Here is a 15,414-nt window from a genome sequence, read left to right as displayed (position 1 = left end):
GAAAGCAGGACGGAGAGCACACCATCCAAGAAAACAAGGTGAGCTCTCGATCAAAGGGAAGGGTTGGACCCTGGGGAGGAAGGGGTTCAAGCACACACAGACAATAGGGAGTTAAACTCTACCAATCCTGTGTTTCAGGCCCAGTCGCCAGTCGAATAGCCTCAAGGAAAGGGTTCGAGGTCATAAGAGGCCAGGACCGGCTGAGTGACGTCCCCGTGGATACCAGGTGAGCGTTACAAAGGTCATAAGCTATGTGAGGTGAAGGTTGGCATTTAAGGATGAATCTGTGTAAATCTGTGGTAACATTTTGGATCTAGAGCATTTCTTAACTTCTTCATTGGGCCAACGTAAAATCGTTCCTCTCCCAACTGTTGGATCTGGTCAGATTTCGACTCATACTTTGGTAAGTGTCTATCATGGTTTGTCGTAGTATTACAATTAAATGTTGCCACTTTCTTCTCTAAAGCTGTTTTTGTTAACAAATCATGTCCCTGTTTCCATCTCAGATATTCATCTACTGATTTTTGTATTGTCACCCTAATATCTTTCAGAATATCTACAGGAGCATCATTAGGTGTGACATTACTTGATTTAACTGCACCTGCTGCTATATTACTCATAGGAAGGTTAGGAAGTGCTATACTTGGGGTTGGATTAGATTGCATCTCTAGGGTAGGGGTGTTAATTGCTACTCCTTGTGATTGTTGACCTGGTCCTGTTTTGTCAAGCAGAGACACCAGCTCGTTTAGTGGGGGATGGTCCATCTGCTGAGCCGCAATCATTGCTTCACTTGCCACCGGCTGTCTATGATGCCTCAAGTTATTATATTTGGCGCTTAGACAGCCACCAAGTGTAGGTCCAGTTTTCGCGGTAGTTTGGATCTGCTTTACAAACTGTTTAACAAGTGATTACGTTACATGAGGAGCCCGTTTTAGGTTCTTCGTTTTTTCCTGGATGTTCATCTGTACAGACTTATCCTTTGTGTAAGTACGTGTGTCAAACATATTGTATACCAAAGTCTCAGTATTCTGCTTGTTCGTAGCAACTTTGTCATCATTATTCTTAGTATGCGGTTCTATGTGTGAAGCAACTGTCTCTTTGTTACTAACCGTGGAAAAGGCAGGTTTATCTCTGGGAGTAAATCTATCCAAGCATATGATCTCAGTAAAAGCAGGTAATACTGGTGTCATATTTTTAACCTCAGCTTCTGCTTTTACATCCAACTGATCTAGGTCAGTACTTTTACCAACCAACATAGAATTATTTCCTACATTTCCACCTGGCGTCTGATTACTTAAGCATCTAGTAATTATTTCCAGATTTTGTGTTATTAGCTCCAGCTGAGCCGCTTCAGACGTGATGTTGGCATCCAAAGACTCAAACAGTTTGAAAAGGGGCATAATCGATATGTTTATTGCATTAAGTGTAATTTTTATCAATGGTGTGTGTATATTGTGACCGTTGTCATTATCACCAAAGTTTTTCAAATTCACTGATACTTTTTTATGAGGAGAACGCGGTGTTAGATAAGCAAATGATGATGTTAGGTCTTTAGAGCCTTGTCTATGTTGGTCAAACAAGCTAGGGGAGCCATATAGGCTACAATCATTGCCTTTGGTTCTATCATTTGTGATTGGTGATTCACACACTATCGAACCATCTTCAGATGTAATAACATCAATGACATTACACTTGTCTTTGTTTGTATTAGCCAAGGTGGGGAGCACTGTAACCTCAGCATTATCAATTTCACCACCCACCACCTGTGTTGATGATTCAGGCTCTATTATTTCTCCGTGAATTGGGTTCTGCGTGGTTAGGTCAATTAACAGACCCCTTAAACCCCCTGTTGGGTCACACAAATTTCATTTATAATAACAGTGTCTGAAATAGAGACATTCACACTCTCACTTGCCAAACATTGTACAGGTGTCTCCAGGGTTAGAACTATCAGTAAGCTCAAGGTGATTTTCAACACGCGTAGAAGTTAGCGTGTCTGGTTCACATCTCGGAATACAGAATCCTCGTATGTCACCAGAAGAGCTATACCTTTCTGGTGTCGGAATCGGTTGCCCTCCTAGTTTTTTTTACAGGGCAATATTAGGTGAAGACTTGTGGGTAGAGGGCTTTAAGAGCACAGATGCTCTTGTCACTACTATGTTGGCCGGCATGCCAGATTTCAATGTGTATGTAATACCTTTCATTCAGCAGTACGTTCTAAACAAAACAGGCACTACCCACACTTCAAACTTCCCACACTGTTAGCGCACTAGTGGCAATGACAACAAATTTTACCAGTGTAATGGGTTCCAGGGGGTTTAAAGGCAGGGCACAATCTTCTCTTTGAGTCAGTTCAGTGTTGCTGGATATGAGATCAGAGGGAATAGAATGCATGCCCTTCCTTGAACAGCCGTAAGCAGCAGGATGCAGGCGCCCTGTCCTCTGGTGCGGGCTTCACGCTACGAGGGCTGCAGGGCTATAATTTATTCACTGCTCTTCCTGTTGACGTAGGCAGTCAGCTGGAGGATCCTTAAAGAGACTGGGCTCCTTTTCAAACTGTTGCCGGTGTTGTATGCTATCCTGCGGGCCATGATAGATTGTGGGAGGCAGTGTTCGGCAATCTTCGGAGTCACGCCCACTTGATGGCTACAGCCATACATGCAGCCCGAAATGAAAAGCTAATGTCATAGCCCGCCTACAGCCCGCCCTCCAACATCTCTATTGAGGGATTGGCCAGAGCTACCAGGTGGGAGTTGTTTCAGGGCCTTCACTCTGTCATGGGAAGCCGAATATCATACAGTATGGTATAATATACGGCTTCCCATGTTGTTGTTTTTTTTTTAATACTGTGCAAAGTCTGGGAGCCTAGCATTCGCTCAGTTGTACATTTGCGCACATGTTATTATTTTAAATGGTATAATCATAAGAAAGGTTGTACTGTTACAGTAGATGGGGCACTTAAACATGTTTTATGGGATAATTAACCTTTCTATATTTTATTCCAACATCACACTACAGTCAAAATAAGAAAGGTTGTACTGTGACAGCAGATAGGGCGCACATGTTATTATTTTAAATGGTATAATAATAAGAAAGGTTGTACTGTTACAGTAGATGGGGCGCTTAAACATGTTTTATGGCATAATTAAGCTTTCTATATTTGATTCCAACATCAAAGCACGAGGAATCACTGCAGGAGCCTCTCTTAAGGATAAAGGGGGAGGTTGGGCTCAGTCACACAACTCTGTCATAATGCAGGGGGGTGCACGGTAGGGTCTCCCTTCAGCATGTGTTATTGGGAAGGGAAGTCAACAGTATTTTACGTAATTGGTGTTAAGCTCCCTGTTCACCCCCGGCTTGGTAAACTGTGCACATTATCACACACTGCTGCAAGTGACTGGTATGGGCTGCGCTATGTCATGGATACAACACCACTGGGTTAATGAGGCTCAAGCCCCCTACCTAAAGTTTGGGCTGTTTGTATGGGGATGAAATGCAGACTAGTGAGAGTCTTTGTAATTCCTTTCCTTTTTTCCTCAGCAGTGCTGTTCTTCGGCATGCATTCAGCCATCACACACTACAATGGGACATTTCCAACCGAAAGATCCCCTTCCCCTTACAGCTACAACTATCAATTCTGTGTCTGCTTCCAAGACGGATCTATGTGATTACTGTGCCCCAATTACTATGACCCCCAAAATGTTGACTTTTTTATTTCAACCCCATTTTCACCTCATATATATGCTGGGAGAGACACCATCAGCCCCCTACATGTATTATGGTAATTCGCATGCCCTGTCTCCCTGGGGTTAACTCACAATGACACAAGTCGTCATCCTGTTTAACGTTTAATCTGGTCCCTACCAATGTATCGGCACCACCTACCTCCTCCCTTGACACCCCCATACCTTTTCATTGTTGGGGTGCATGATATCATGGCCTGAACGCAACTATGGTAATTCACAAAACCTGTAACACACATCCTGTTTTATGTTTACTCTGGTCCCAAATGATGTAGAGGCACCACCTAGCCCTTCCCTGGATACCTCCATACCCTTTAATTGTGGGGGTGCAAGATATCATGGCCTGAATGCACTTATGGTCATTTTGCATCCCCTGGCTCCCTGGGGTTAGCTCACACTAGCAAAAGTGGTCATCCTGTTTTATGTTTAATCTGGTCCCAAATGAACTAGAGGCACCATCTAACCTTGCCCTGGACACCCCCATACCTTTTGATTGTGGGGGGTGCAAGATGTCATGGCCTGAACACACCTATGGTAATTCGCATCCCCTACCTCCATGGGGTTAACTCACACTAGCGCACATGGTCATCCTGCTGTATGTTTAATCTGGTCCCAACCAATGTAGAGGCACCATCTACCCCCTCCCGGAACACCCCCATACCTTTCGATTGTGGGGGGTGCAAGATATCATGGCCTGAACACACCTATGGTAATTCGCATCCCCTACCTCCCTGGGGTTAACTCACACTAGCGCACGTGGTCATCCTGCTGTATGATTAATCTGGTCCTAACCAATATAGCGGCGTCTCCTAGACCCTCCCTGGAGACCCCTATGCCTTTTGATTGTGGGGGGGGAAGATATCATGGCCTGAATGCACCTATGGTAATTTGCATCCCCTATTTCTCTTGGGGCTATTGACACTAGCGCAAGTGGTCATCCTGGTTTATGTTTACTCTGGTCCTAACCAATGTAGAGGTGACCCCTAACCCCTCCCAGAACACCCCCATACCTTTCGATTGTGGGGGGTGCAAGATATCATGGCCTGAATGCACCTATGGTAGTTTGCATCCCCTACCTCCCTGGGGTTAACTCACACTGACCCAAGTGGTGATCCTGTTTTATGTTTAATCTGGTCCCAACCAATGTAGATGCACCATCTAGCCCCTCCCTGGAGACCACCATGCCTTTTGATTGTGGGGGGTGCAAGATATCATGGCCTGAATGCACCTATGGTAATTTGCATCCCCTATTTCTCTTGGGGCTATTCACACTAGCACAAGTGGTCATCCTGTTTTATGTTTAATCTGGTCCCAACAAATGTAGAGGCACCATCTACCCCCTCACGGAACACCCCCATACCTTTTGATTGTGGGGGGTGCAAGATATCATGGCCTGAATGCACCTATGGTAATTTGCATCCCCTATTTCTCTTGGGGTAATTCACACTAGCGCAAGTGGTCATCCTGTTTTATGTTTACTCTGGTCCTAACCAATATAGAGGCATCCCCCTAGCCCCTCCCAGAACACCCCCATACCTTTTGATTGTGGGGGGTGCAAGATATCATGGCCTGAATGCACCTATGGTAGTTCGCATCCCCTACCTCCCTGGGGTTAACTCACACTAGCGCACAGGGTCAACCGGCTGTATGTTTAATCTGGTCCCAATCAATGTAGAGGCATCGCCTAGCCCCTCCCTGGACACCCCCATACCTTTTGATTGTGGGGGGTGCAAGATGTCATGGCCTGAACACACCTATGGTAGTTCGCATCCCCTACCTCCATGGGGTAAACTCACACTAGCGCATGTGGTCATCCTGTTTTATGTTTAATCTGGTCCCAATCAATGTAGATGCACCATCTAACCCCTCCCTAGAGACCTCCATGCCTATTGATTGTGGGGGGTGCAAGATATCATGGCCTGAATGCACCTATGGTAATTTGCACCCCCTATTTCTCTTGGGGCTATTCACACTAGTGCAAGTGGTCATCCTGTTTTATGTTTACTCTGGTCCCAATCAATGTAGATGCACCATCTAACCCCTTCCTGGAGACCCCCATGCCTTTTGATTGTGGGGGGTGCAAGATATCATGGTCTGAACACACCTATGGTAATTCGCATCCCCTACCTCCCTGGGGTTAACTCACACTAGCGCACGTGGTCATCCTGCTATATGATTAATCTGGTCCTAACCAATATAGAGGCGTCTCCGAGCCCCTCCCTGGAGACCCCTATGCCTTTTGATTGTGGGGGGTGCAAGATATCATGGCCTGAATGCACCTATGGTAATTTGCATCCCCTATTTCTCTTGGGGCTATTGACACTAGCGCAAGTGGTCATCCTGGTTTATGTTTACTCTGGTCCTAACCAATGTAGAGGCGTCCTCTAACCCCTCCCGGAACACCCCCATACCTTCCGATTGTGGGGGGTGCAAGATATCATGGCCTGAATGCACCTATGGTAGTTTGCATCCCCTACCTCCCTGGGGTTAACTCACACTGACACAAGTGGTCATCCTGTTTTATGTTTAATTTGGTCCCAACCAATGTAGATGCACCATCTAACCCCTCCCTGGAGACCACCATGCCTTTTGATTGTGGGGGGTGCAAGATATCATGGCCTGAATGCACCTATGGTAGTTCGCATCCCCTACCTCCCTGGGGTAAACTCACACTAGCGCATTTGGTCATCCTGTTTTATGTTTAATCTGGTCCCAATCAATGTAGATGCACCATCTAACCCCTCCCTGGAGACCCCCATGCCTTTTGATTGTGGAGGGTGCAAGATATCATGGCCTGAATGCACCTATGGTAATTCGCATCCCCTACCTCCCTGGGGTTAACTCACACTAGCGCACGTGGTCATCCTGCTGTATGATTAATCTGGTCCTAACCAATATAGAGGCGTCTCCTAGCCCCTCCCTGGAGACCCCTATGCCTTTTGATTGTGGGGGGTGCAAGATATCATGGCCTGAATGCACCTATGGTAATTTGCATCCCCTATTTCTCTTGGGGCTATTCACACTAGCGCAAGTGGTCATCCTGTTTTATGTTTAATCTGGTCCCAACAAATGTAGAGGAACCAACTACCCCCTCCCGGAACACCCCCATACCTTTTGATTGTGGGGGGTGCAAGATATCATGGCCTGAATACACCTATGGTAATTTGCATCCCCTATTTCTCTTGCGGTAATTCACACTAGCGCAAGTGGTCATCCTGTTTTATGTTTACTCTGGTCCTAACCAATATAGAGGCGTCCCCCTAGCCCCTCCCGGAACACCCCCATACCTTTTGATTGTGAGGTGTGCAAGATAGCATGGCCTGAATGCACCTATGATAATTTGCATCCCCTATTTCTCTTGGGGCTACTCACACTAGTGCAAGTGGTCATCCTGTTTTATGTTTAATCTGGTCCCAATCAATGTAGATGCACCATCTAACCCCTCCCTGGACACCCCATACCTTTCGATTGTGGGGGGTGCAAGATGTCATGGCCTGTATGCACCTATGGTCGTTCGCATCCCCTACCTCCCTGGGGTTAACTCACACTAGCGCACGTGGTCATCCAGCTGTATGTTTAATCTGGTCCCAATCAATGTAGAGGCATCACCTAGCCGCTCCCTGGACACCCCCATACCTTTTGATTGTGGGGGGTGCAAGATGTCATGGCCTGAATGCACCTATGGTAGTTCGCATCCCCTACCTCCCTGGGGTTAACTCACACTAGCGCACTTGGTCATCCTGTTTTATGTTTAATCTGGTCCCAATCAATTTAGATGCACAGTCTAACCCCTCCCTGGAGACCCCCATGCCTTTTGATTGTGGGGGGTGCAAGATATCATGGCCTGAATGCACCTGTGGTAATTTGCATCCCCTATTTCTCTTGGGGCTATTCACACTAGTGCAAATGGTCATCCTGTTTTATGTTTACTCTGGTCCTAACCAATGTAGAGGCATCACCTAGCCCCTCCCTGGACACCCCCATACCTTTTGATTGTGGGGGGTGCAAGATATCATGGCCTGAATGCACCTATGGTAGTTTGCATCCCCTATTTCTCTTGGGGCTATTGACACTAGCGCAAGTGGTCATCCTGGTTTATGTTTACTCTGGTCCTAACCAATGTAGAGGTGTCCCCTAACCCCTCCCGGAACACCCCCATACCTTTCGATTGGTGGGGGGTGCAAGATATCATGGCCTGAATGCACCTATGGTAGTTTGCATCCCCTACCTCCCTGGGGATAACTCACACTGACGCAAGTGGTCATCCTGTTTTATGTTTAATCTGGTCCCAACCAATGTAGATGCACCATCTAACCCCTCCATGGAGACCACCATGCCTTTTGATTGTGGGGGGTGCAAGATATCATGGCCTGAATGCACCTATGGTAATTTGCATCCCCTATTTCTCTTTGGGCTATTCACACTAGCGCAAGTGGTCATCCTGTTTTATGTTTAATCTGGTCCCAACAAATGTAGAGGCACCATCTACCACCTCCCGGAAAACCCCCATACCTTTTGATTGTGGGGGGTGCAAGATATCATGGCCTGAATGCACCTATGGTAATTTGCATCCCCTATTTCTCTTGGGGTAATTCACACTAGCGCAAGTGGTCATCCTGTTTTATGTTTACTCTGGTCCTAACCAATATAGAGGCATCCCCCTAGCCCCTCCCGGAACACCCCCATACCTTTTGATTGTGGGGGGTGCATGATATCATGGCCTGAATGCACCTATGGTAATTTGCATCACCAATTTCTCTTGGGGCTATTCACACTAGTGCAAGTGGTCATCCTGTTTTATGTTTAATCTGGTCCCAATCAATGTAGATGCACCATCTAACCCCTCCCTGGACACCCCCATACCTTTTGATTGTGGGGGGTGCAAGATGTCATGGCCTGAACACACCTATGGTAGTTCGCATCCCCTACCTCCCCTGGGGTAAACTCACACTAGCGCATGTGGTCATCCTGTTTTATGTTTAATCTGGTCCCAATCAATGTAGATGCACCATCTAACCCCTCCCTGGAGACCCCCATGCCTTTTGATTGTGGGGGGTGCAAGATATCATGGCCTGAATTCACCTATGGTAATTTGCACCCCCTATTTCTCTTGGGGCTATTCACACTAGTGCAAGTGGTCATCCTGTTTTATGTTTACTCTGGTCCCAATCAATGTAGATGCACCATCTAACCCCTTCCTGGAGACCCCCATGCCTTTTGATTGTGGGGGGTGCAAGATATCATGGCCTGAACACACCTATGGTAATTCGCATCCCCTACCTCCCTGGGGTTAACTCACACTAGCGCACGTGGTCATCCTGCTGTATGATTAATCTGGTCCTAACCAATATAGCGGCGTCTCCTAGACCCTCCCTGGAGACCCCTATGCCTTTTGATTGTGGGGGGTGCAAGATATCATGGCCTGAATGCACCTATGGTAATTTGTATCCCCTATTTCTCTTGGGGCTATTGACACTAGCGCAAGTGGTCATCCTGGTTTATGTTTACTCTGGTCCTAACCAATGTAGAGGCGTCCTCTAACCCCTCCCGGAACACCCCCATACCTTTCGATTGTGGGGGGTACAAGATATCATGGCCTGAATGCACCTATGGTAGTTTGCATCCCCTACCTCCTTGGGGTTAACTCACACTGACGCAAGTGGTCATCCTGTTTTATATTTAATCTGGTCCCAACCAATGTAGATGCACCATCTAACCCCTCCCTGGAGACCACCATGCCTTTTGATTGTGGGGGGTGCAAGATATCATGGCCTGAATGCACCTATGGTAATTTGCATCCCCTATTTCTCTCGGGGCTATTCACACTAGCGCAAGTGGTCATCCTGTTTTATGTTTAATCTGGTCCAAACAAATGTTGAGGCACCATCTACCCCCTCCCGGAACACCCCCATACCTTTTGATTGTGGGGGGTGCAAGATATCATGGCCTGAATGCACCTATGGTAATTTGCATCCCCTATTTCTCTTGGGGTAATTCACACTAGCGCAAGTGGTCATCCTGTTTTATGTTTACTCTGGTCCTAACCAATATAGAGGCATCCCCCTAGCCCCTCCCGGAACACCCCCATACCTTTTGATTGTGGGGGGTGCAAGATATCATGGCCTGAATGCACCTGTGGTAATTTGCATCCCCTATTTCTCTTGGGGCTATTCACACTAGTGCAAATGGTCATCCTGTTTTATGTTTACTCTGGTCCTAACCAATGTAGAGGCATCACCTAGCCCCTCCATGGACACCCCGATACCTTTTGATTGTGGGGGGGTGCAAGATGTCATGGCCTGAATGCACCTATGGTAATTCGCATCCCCTGCCTTCCTGTGGTTAATATACACTGACACAAGTGGCCATCCTGTTTTGTGTTGACTCTGGTCATAACCAATGTAGATGCACCATCTAACCCCTCCCTGGAGACTCCCATGCCTTTTGATTGTGGGGGGTGCAAGATATCATGGCCTGAACACACCTATGGTAATTCGCATCCCCTACCTCCATGGGGTTAACTCACACTAGTGCAAGTGGTCATCCTGTTTTATGTTTACTCAGGTCCTAACCAATGTAGAGGCATCACCTAGCCCCTCCCTGGACACCCCCATACCTTTTGATTGTGGGGGGTGCAAGATGTCATGGCCTGAATGCACCTGTGGTAATTCGCATCCCCTACCTCCCTGGGGTTAACTCACACTAGCGCACGTGGTCATCCTGTTTTATGTTTAATCTGGTCCCAATCAATGTAGATGCACCATCTAACCCCTCCCTGGAGACCCCCATGCCTTTTGATTGTGGGGGATGCAAGATATCATGGCCTGAACACAACCATGGTAATTCGCATCCCCTACCTCCCTGGGGTTAACTCACAGTAGCGCACATGGTCATCCTACTGTGTGTTTAATCTGGTCCCAACCAATGTAGAGGCACCATCTACCCCCTCCCGGAACACCCCCATACCTTTTGATTGTGGGGGGTGCACGATATCATGGCCTGAACACACCTATGGTAATTCGCATCCCCTATTTCTCTTGGAGTAATTCACACTAGCGCAAGTGGTCATCCTGTTTTATGTTTACTCTGGTCCCAACCAATGTAGAGGCACCATCGACCCCCTCCCAGAACACCCCCATACCTTTTGATTGTGGGGGTGGAAGATATCATGGCCCAAACACACCGATTGCAAATGTAATTCTATCCACCGCTCCCCACAGGAAACCCTGTGATCTTCCGGCTAATGGCGGACGATGCTGGATCGTCCGAAACCCTGGAGACAAACTAGTTTGTGTCTTTTTCAACCATCCGCACCGCTACCACGTGAGCATATGGCTCTTTAGTAACGTGCATGCAATGGATGGGGTTGCAGAATAATTCTGAGTCCAAATAATGGAACCAACTCGGGAAGATGGCAAAGGTACTGTTTTATTAACAATTATCCAAAACAGGGAGGTTACAACGGACATCAACGGCTCTTGACGATTTTCTCATAAAAACATCCTTATATGCAAAGAATACGTCAGACGTGATGTCATACTGCATGGCAAATAATAGGAAACCTATCAAAGGCTGTGATAGGCTTAAGGGGAACAACTAAGTATACATTGCATAGGGACTAGGATTGGGATTTGCTGCCCACTGTCAGGTGGAAAACTTATGCCTACCTCTTAAAACTTGTAAAGTACACAGTTTATCATTGGTCTTCAAACTATAAGGCCCTTCACTATATGGCCCTCTACAATTGGTTGGCACGCTCGTGCCATGTCTGTAACATTCGGTTCACTTATCAGCACGTAAACTCAAACCCAGGTGCCAGGAGGTGGACTGGACATTACCTCCCGACCCAATTAGCCCAGCATCTCTCATCAACCATGGCTTCTGCAATGAAGATTGTTTTAGAAATTGGCCTTGCAAAGTATCCTTGTCTGTGGGAATATATGGGAGTGCAGGCTCTCACTATCGTTGTTCTAGGACTCCAAGCTGAACTCTATTTCCATCCTAGGCTCACATGACAGGAGACCATGTATTGGCCCATTTTGCAGCAGCCAACATGACCTCTGACCCTTTCAGTACAACACACACAAAGGGAACTGATATATGTGTTATAATTGTGTTACAATGCAATAATACTATTATGTCCGTGGCACTAAATCATAGATATGTACTGTGAATCATTTAAAATTCCAATCCAAAGCATATGTGATTGTGCACTTCTAACAGGCAGGGGACCTGGGTAATTGGCGTGCAGGCCAATGGTGGTATGTGGGTGGGAGCATATCTATTCTCTGTCTTTGCATCAGGTGGTGTGGGTTTTCTTGACTGTGTTTGTGCTTCTTTTTGTCACTTTGGTTGGGTGCATTCTGGTACATGTAGTGATTTTCGTATTGGTGTACGGAATGGATGTTGTTACGCATGCACTAGATCATTTTCTTCAATTGAGACACACCTGTCAAGCCCTTGCACTCACGCATGCTATTACTGTGTTGCACCTTGATTTTCCCCTCTACACTTGCACGTTCAATGCACTCACTAGCAATAGTAGGTTTGTCTCCCCTTACCTTTTTTTTATCATTACTTCTTGTACTATTGTAGCAATTATTGATCCTTGCTCTAATTCATGGTCTACCTTCCCCTTTACCCACCCTGTCTGCCCTCTGTGTGCTTTCAGGGTGTTTTGCTAATTGCATGAGCGCAGAATATTTGAACAACAAATAAAGGAATGCATACACTGCGCACAGCCACTGCTGATCAGTGTTATACGTGCCCATAATTCAACAGTGCACATGCCCTTGTAGTTACATTCACCCAGCATCCAGTTACACAGTCCACTGTGACGTGCCATGTACCCAGGCAGCGTGGAGTTGCGCAGCACCGTGGAGTCATGGGTTGAACCAGGACATCTGGCACAGCAGTGGGTGATGAGATGGCGGGCATCACACACCATCTGCATGTTCAGTGAGTGATATTTTTCTGTTCCGGTAGACTGCCTCCACAGCATGCCTGGCCACCAGCTCCACATGTGTTCCGTCCAATACACCTATGATATAATATGGGATTTATAACGCGCCTATACACAAGTGTTTCAAGGCGCGATGAGGCAAGGGAGGGGAAACAAAGGGAAAACAAAGACAATGGTCTTACTAGGCCAGGTGACATTGAGATCGCGCAAGTGCAGGGGAGGGGGGAAAGGGAAAAGTGCGGGGGAGGAGGTGGCTGTGCAATACATAGGATCAACAGTAAAAAATAAATTAAATTAAAAAAAAAGGTAAAAGTGCAGCCAGCTTGTGGCAAGTGCAGGGGTAAATGCAGACATCAAGTGTCAAGAGCTTGTAGGGGACTGTAGGGATACAGAAACAGCCACCCAAGTGCAGCTGTTGCCTGGGAGGCAGTGCAGGTGTGCAACTGGCGGGGGAGGGTACCTGGGCCCGAGATCAGAGGGTAGCCAGGTGACCAATGCAGTTTCAGTCAGGAGTTCAGCAGGGGAAAGGGGGAGAAAAGAATCAAAGAGGAAGGTCTTGAGGTCCTTCCGGAACCGGAGATCGTTCTCCTCAAGTTTCAGGGAGGCTGTTCCAGAGGGAGGCCCCAGCCGAAGAAAGAGATTTACCACAAACTCGTTGCTTGGAGAAGCGACTGACCCTGAGGGAGTTCGAGGCGGGTGAGCGAAGAGCTTGACAAGGAAGATATTTAGGAAGAGAGAGTTGAAGGTATTGAGGCCCCAAGCCTCAGAGTGCCTTGTGGACAATGCAGAGGGTTTTCAACTTAATCCTCGCAGCCACTGGGAGCCATTGCAGAGATTTCAGTCCTGGAGAGATACGATCCCTGGGCTTGAGGCCAAAGACAAGTCTTGCAGTCCTGTTCTGGATGAGTTGCAGAGGGCACAGAGTAGAAGCAGGCAGATTAAGAAAGAGGCAGTAGTGCAGCCTAGAGAGAACCAGAGCTCTAGAGACAGTGAACTTCTGGAGGAAGGAGAGGAAAGGAAGAATACCTCTGAGGAGGTGCAGCTGGTAGTGTGACTTCTTAGAGATGTCAGAGATGTCAGGAAAGGAGGAGAGTGGGGAGTCGAAGATGACCCCGAGGTTTTTAGCCTCACAGGTGGGAGCAGAAAGAGGGCCAAGAGAGGCTGGCCAGAGAGCGACAGTAAAGGAGGGAGCAGGTGTGCCGATGAGGAGAATCTCTGTCTTACTGGCATTAAGGCAGATGTCGTTGGCGACGCACCACACCTGGATAGCGGACAGACAGTCAGAGATGAGAAAGGGAGAAGAGGTGGCAGAAGGGAGCCTGAAATGAGTGTCATCCACATAGCACTGAAAGTTCGGGCAGAGAGCAACAATGCGGTGGGCAAGAAGTGCCAGGTATTAATTGAACAGCCAGGGAGAGAGGTTAGACCCCTGGGGAACACCACAGGTAGAGATAGAGGAGAGCAAGGATCCTAGTTAGACCTGGGAGTGTCGATCGGAGAGGAGAGAGGTCAGCCAAGCCAGGGCCTGATCAGTGATCACAGAGACAGTTGAGCAGGATGGCATGGTTGACCATGTCAAAGGCAGAAGAGAGAGCCAGTCATGCCTGCAAGGGCATGGAAGGCAATTTTAGTGGCATTGACCTGGTCAGCAGTCCTGAGTAGGATGATGTGGTCTCCAACCTGAAACAGGACACGCGAAAAACAGGGTTGCAATATCCCATGCAGTTCACCCACAGTGTGTTGGTATGTGCCCGTGGCTATGAGGTGTAGCACAGACACTAACTTGAGCAAGTGGGGGGTATGGCTGTACGGATATGCTTATGTTCCTGTTCTTTTTGTTGTTCCTCTTCTTCCAGGAAAGGATTAAGTGCCTTGCCTTTTTTTTCCTTCATAACTCTTTTTTCTTAATCCCTTCTACCTCATATTCAGTTCTTTTTGACCTTGGAATAGTTGTTTAATGTGGTGAGAATTTCTGTGTTGATTTCTTTCTAAAATGTGAAACTGGTTTAGTCACTGTAAGGATTAGCAACGTTGGGTGGCATGGTTGATGTTTGGAGAGGTTTTTTTCTTTTGATCTTTGCTGTCATTAAAGGTGGGTAAGAGCCAAAGGTGAAATTCTCTATTTCTGTAGCAGACCGTGAACCAATAATAAGATTCTATCCAAAATAAAAAAAGATGCGTATTGGTACAAATTTACAACCATTTGCTTCTTAAATATCCATTGTGAAACATGTTTAAAAGTTATCGAGAGGGGTGTGGCTTAGGAGGTCCACACACGGATGCCTCCTTAACAGTCTCCGGACATCGCCGGGCCTTCAGTGTTAATGGCGCCGTCATAAGTGTCGCCAGAGCCTAGAAATCCTCACTCTGGATAGGTGAAGCCTCGAGGCATGCAGGGACCGAGTTTCGGCACCCGCAGCCTTCGCTGGACAGGGTTGGGAATCCTGGAATCAGCGGAGCGGGGACCGCACCAACTCCAACATGGCGCCTGCAACCCTTGCTCGCCATAAACTGAGCAGCTGACCCTCTTCTCCAGGGTAGAGATGCGTGGGTCTGGGACTGTAACTTGCACTAAGCTGTCTGACCCGAGCTTTTCCTTTGGGGTACCTGTTGTTTTTTCTCTGCATCTTTCTCCGCTCTTCCTTTGGGAGCTGCCTTGAATTACATGCTTTCTGCCCAGCTGGTGAGTGCTCTGGCAGTTGGAGGCTT

This window comes from Ambystoma mexicanum, chromosome 8, assembly GCF_040938575.1.
Source record: "Ambystoma mexicanum isolate Mex_15411 chromosome 8, UKY_AmexF1_1, whole genome shotgun sequence".
Classification (NCBI taxonomy): Eukaryota; Metazoa; Chordata; class Amphibia; order Caudata; family Ambystomatidae; genus Ambystoma; species Ambystoma mexicanum.
The sequence above is the reverse complement of the archived record's forward strand: the minus strand, read 5'-3'. Positions refer to the sequence as shown.